Raw genomic sequence first — 5,893 nt, 5'->3', positions numbered from 1 at the left:
GCGTCGAGGGGCGGAGTGAAGTCTTGGAAGGTACGGCCCCTCATTAGACCCGCCCTCAGGATTGGACAGGACTCCAACTGGAGCGATGTAAATGTCCTCGTAACCATTATTTTTAAAATTAGTATTTACACACATGCATGTGTCTGTGTGTGCACATGTACATGTACCTATACGATGAAAACAACGGTAATATTTCAGAAAACTGTTATACATTAAAAATGAAACATCGCATTTACAGGGGAAGTTTTTATTAAGTGGGTAATTCCCCACCCTTGGCTGCACGTGGGACTCTCCCGGGCAGCTTTAAAAAGTACTGGGGTCTTCCTGAACACCCCACTTTCCAGCCTGGGCTGCGGCTTGGGCCCTGGTGGTTTTTTAATTTTCTCGGGTGATTCATTGTGGGGCCAAGGTTGAGGATGCGCCATGCTTACTGTTCAGCATTCTGCCGACCCCTGGAGGCGGCGCGGGGACAGCGCTCAGCTGGAAGCCAGCGCACCTGGGCTGTCAGCGCCTTTTTGGTCAGTATCGTAACTCTAAAGTGAAAGTGTTAGACTTTTCTTCCACCTTTCAGATTAAAAAAAAAAAAAAAGTTACGGAACCCTGTAAAGCAGAGTAGCAAGAAATTCAAGCATTTTAGATTAACAGGATTGCATGTTGATTGAGAAAAACTTGGAAACTTGGCCATTCAGGCAGAATAAGAGTAATATTTAGTCTTCCTTTGAAATAAAACTTTTGACATGAAATAAAACTTTTGACATGAAAAAGGAAACAAGAATCTATTTCTCTCTTTGAGCCCCCTTTACTCCTTTGAACACCCTCCTCCCACAGGCCTGCTGACCGCCACCGCCCCCCCCGCCCCGCCCCAGAATAAATTATAAAAGTTTTGGCTAAAGACTCCTTTCAACTAACTCCGGGCTTACTCTGAGATTCCCCACGCCATTGTTAAGCTACAAGTGATTTCACAGCGAAGCCCCACACACTTCTGGGTTCCATCTGCAAACTTGGCCTTTTCCTTTTTTTCCTACTGCTGGAATTAAAAATGAATTTGGAGATGGGCGTGGTCATTTGTGCCTGTACTCCCAGCTATGCAGCAAACGCAGGCAGGAGGATCGCCTGAGTCTATTAAAAAAAAAAAAAAAAAGGAATCTAGAAGCCGGGTGCAGTGGCTCACGCCTGTAATTCCAACACTTTGGGAGGCCGAGGCGGGTGGATCACTTGAGGTCAGGAGTTCGAGAATAGCCTGGCCAACATGGTGGAACCCCATCTCTACTAAAAATACAAAAATTATCCAGGCATACTGGCACGCACCTGTAATTCCAGCTACTAGGGAGGCTGAGGCAGGAGAATCGCTTGAACCCAGGAGGCGAAGGTTGCAGTGAGCCAAGATCGCGCCATTGCACTCCAGCCTGCGCGGTGGAGCGAGACTCTGTCTCCAAAAAAAAAAAAAGAATCTGGAAGTCAGAAAACATGACATGTGGATCTGTATAATTTGAATTAGTAATATAAGGTTACAAAGTACGTCTATATGAAAAGATAATAGGTAAAGTTGAGGCTCTCTGTTTTCTTACAAAGCCTTTCCCATGGTCTAACTGTCCATTATTCTTTATTGTTTATCTGTCTCGTCAGATAGATGTGAGCTCCAGGAAGCGGGTGGCCAAACCTTAAAGCAAACAGCTTGCTAGAGTAAGCCCTCAGTGGGGGTTTGTTGGACAAATAATGTCTAAGTGGTTGACAGTATTATTTAATAATCAAAAATTTTACTGTTTTGTATGAAATGGTTCTCTTTGGGCCATTGTTTTGCTACATGCACCCATGAGCGCTATGGAATTTCATGTTAAAAAACCCCATCATTTGGGGAAAAAGCACCATACCACAACTCTAATGAGTTACAACAAAACTTTAAACAAGCTTTGTGGCTGAGTTCCACTTGTCCATTGGAAAACTCAGCTTGGTTTACTGAGCCTTCACATTAATCTGAGAAACAAAAGACAGAATTAACTTGGCAGTTGCTTACACGACAAATAAATCTGTCAATGTTAATACGGTGAGTACTTTGATGTTCCTTTGAGTCAGCTCATGTCAACTTGATATCTTCTATCATAAAAAGAGTTCAACTTGCCTGACAGCAACCCACTGCGGTTCTGTGCACATTAGATGCTTTCTCTTCTTTGAAGGTAATCTTTCATATAGAAGAAGATATTCTAAAATATTTCTAATACTACAGAAAACAAAGTATATATTAAAATGTCTTTATTCTTTCACCAGATAATACCTTTTGATTCCAAACCTTGATATATTTCCTTTTTCAGTAGCCGATTTCATTGTCATTTTCATCATTCCCACAATCAAAATTTGAGTCCATCTTTTTCTGCAATTTAAAGCAGGCTTGATGCCAAAAGGAAATCTGGGACCTGATTTGTATCTGTTTCCAGTTTCTGGGAGTGAGTGAGTCACTGCACTTCTATTACAACACAGTCTACTCCAGTATTTTCCAGAGTTAGTCATCTACATATTTTTGAACTTTTTGAAAGACCCCTAGAAGATGACAAGAGGGAGAGCAAGAAACAAAGATACTATATTTTATTTTTTTGAGACAGGGTCTTGCTTTGACACCCAGGCTGGAGTGCCATGGCAAGATAGATCATGGCTCACTGCAGCCTTGACCTCCTGAGCTGAAGCCATCTTCCTACCTCAGACTCCTGAGTACCTGGGACTGTAGGCACGTGCCCCCATGCCCTGCTAATTTTTTTTTTTTTTTAAGTGGAGACGAGGGCTTGCTAGCTTGCCCAGGTTGGTCTTGAATTCCTGAGCTGAAGCAATCCTCCTGCCTCGGCCTTCCAAAATGTTGGGATTACAGGCATGAGCCATTGTGCCTGGCCTAAATTTTTTTTTTTTTTTTTTTTTGAGACAAGAGTTTCATTCTTGTCACCAAGGCTAGGGTGCAATGGCACAATCTCGGCTCACGCAACCTCCTCCTCCCAGGTTCAAGCGATTCTCCTGCCTCAGCCTCCCAAGTAGCTGGGATAACAGGCGCCCACCACCACGCCCAGCTAATTTTTGTATTTTTAATAGAGACGGGGTTTCACCACGTTGGCCAGGCTGGTCTCAAACTCCTGAAATCAGGTGATCCACCTGCCTCGGCCTCCCAAAGTGCTGGGATTACAGTCATGAGCCACTGTGCCTGGCCTAAAATATTTTAAAACTGCTTTTGCTGTAACTTTCTTGTCCATATATTTATGAATGAATTTAATTAGCTCATAATGATGGGTGATGCCTCTCATATGAAGAACAACTCATAGAAATATTATCATTGTAGTAGCCAGCATTTATTATGCTAATTGTGTTAAGTGCTTTATGTATATTATTTAAACCTTATAACAGCCTAATGACATGATTACAATTTATTATCCCATTTTTATATACAAAACAGAAATTTATAGAAATTAAGTGTTTTTCTCTGAGTTACAGAACAGTAAATGATGAAGCTGTGGTTTTAAACTCTGGCATTCTAAGCCAACACAGTATAATGAAACAAAAGGCATTTAGTTAATTTATATACATTTATAGAGATGATTATAAATTATTCCACTCATTAGCTTTCTAAAAATATGAGCTGGGTTGCACTTTGGGAGGCGGAGGCAGGCGGATCACCTGAGGTCGGGAGTTCGAGGCCAGCCGGGAGTTCAAGAAACCCCGTCTCTATTAACAACACAAAAATTAGCTGGGCGTGGTGGCGCATGCCTGTAATCCCAGGTACTCGGGAGGCTGGGGCGGGAGAATCGCTTGAACCCTGGAGGCAGAGGTTGCGGTGAGCCGAGATCGCGCCATTGCACTCCAGCCTGGGCAACAAGAGTGAAACTTCGTCTTAAAAAAAAAATATATATATATATATATGAGCTGTGTTGGGAGAAATGGAGAAACAGTAAAGTGTAAGAGAGCTATGCCTTCTCCACCATCACAGGAGCTAGAGGGGCTCCAGGGCCAAGATGCAGACCCTGCTCTCTGCTCCCTCAGCTAACTAGTTTCAACAACCTGAAAATCTGCAGAGACGTTTGTACTCAAGGATGCTAAAAATCATACTATAATTTAATATTTGGTACCCTAATAAAAATCCTGAAGATAAAAGATTAAAGGGCCAGGCGCGGTGGCTCACCCCTGTAATCCCAGAACTTTGGGAGGCTGAGGCAGGCAGATCACGAGGTCAGGAGGTCGAGACCATGCTGGCTAACACGGTGAAACCCTGTCTTTACTAAAAATACAAAAAATTAGCCGGGCGTGGTGGCAGGCGCCTGTAGTCCCAGCTACTCAGGAGGCTGAGGCAGGAGAATGGCATGAACTCGAACTCGGGAGGCAGAGCTTGCAGTGAGCCGAGATCTAGCCACTGTACTCCAGCCTGGGCGACACAGCGAGACTCCGCCTTGAAAAAAAAAAAAAAAGATTAAAATAAGTATCCTAAGGAATAAGAAATCTTATCAGGTTTCAGGTTTTGAAAAATAGAACATCTGTAACAGACACTGCAAGAAGAGTTTGTTTAGAGATCATTTCATATGCAGTAAACCAGATAAGTAGGTTATATTTGTGGTAAGATGCCATTTTCATTTGTCTTATTTGACTTTTTTTTTTTTTTTTTCTGAGATGGAGTCTTGCTCTGTCACCCAGGCTGGAGTGCAGTGGCACGATCTCAGCACACTGCAACCTCCACCTCCCGGGTTCAAGCAATTCTTCTGCCTCAGCCTCCCGAGTAGCTGGGATTACAGGTGCCTGCCACCACACCTGGCTAATTTTTGTATTTTTAGTAGAGACGGGGTTTCACCATGTTGGCCAGGCTGGTCTTGAACTCCTGACCTCATGATCCACCTGCCTCAGCCTCCCAAAGTGCTGGGATTACAGGTGTGAGCCACCGTGCCCAGCCTTATTTGACTTTTTAAAACACCTTTAGAAATGAAAGAAGCCTCCACTTGGAAGCAGAAGCAGAGTGTAGGGTGTGTTTCCTCTGCCTTCAGTGGATTTCCCTCTTGGGAGTGGATTTTCTTCTTTTGAGTCAGGATTCACTTTATTTAATTCACTAGAATATAAAAGCCTCACTTTATCATTGTTTACCTCAGTTGGTGCTAAAATGACAGGCAACTTCATAGCCATATGTATTAACTGTATTTGCCTATTTTCTGTATTCTTGATGTTACGGCACCTGGGGCCTTGCTGGCCCCGGAGACACTGCCGCTCCGAGGGTTAGCTAATTCCTAGAAATCGCAAACTACTTCCCTGGGCACCTCTGGGAGTTTACATCTCATATACAACACAGCCAATCCAGAGCTCATGCCCTGGTGGGCACCTCTGGGAGTGCACCTCTCATATACAACCCAACCAATCTATTTGTGTTTTTATTTGTTTATGTTTGTACAGATTTATGGGGTATATGTGAAACTTTGTTATATGTATGTAGTGTATAGTGATCAATTCAGGGTATGTAGCGTATGTATCACCTGAGTATAGTACATTTTTGTTTGACTAACATCACCCAACTCTTCTATCAAACATTGAATTAATTTCTTGTAACTGTATGTTTATACCCTTTAACCCACTTGACTTCATCCTTCCCTTTCCCCCTCACTCACCTTACCCAGTTTTTGTCATCTACCTTTCCATTGTCTACCTCCATGTGGTCCAATTGTTTAGCTCCCACATGTAAATGAGAACATGCAATATTTTTTCTTTCTGTGCCTGGCATATTTTACTTAAGATAATGACCTCCAGTTCCATCCATGTTGCTATAAATGACATTATTTCATTCTTTTTAATAACCAAATAGTATTCAATTGTGTATATATATCTTTTTTTTATCTGTTCATCTGTTGATGGACACTGAGGTTGATCCTCTATATTTCTATTGTGA

The sequence above is a fragment of the Pan paniscus genome, chromosome 5 (genome assembly GCF_029289425.2).
Source record: "Pan paniscus chromosome 5, NHGRI_mPanPan1-v2.0_pri, whole genome shotgun sequence".
Classification (NCBI taxonomy): domain Eukaryota; kingdom Metazoa; phylum Chordata; class Mammalia; order Primates; family Hominidae; genus Pan; species Pan paniscus.
The sequence above is the reverse complement of the archived record's forward strand: the minus strand, read 5'-3'. Positions refer to the sequence as shown.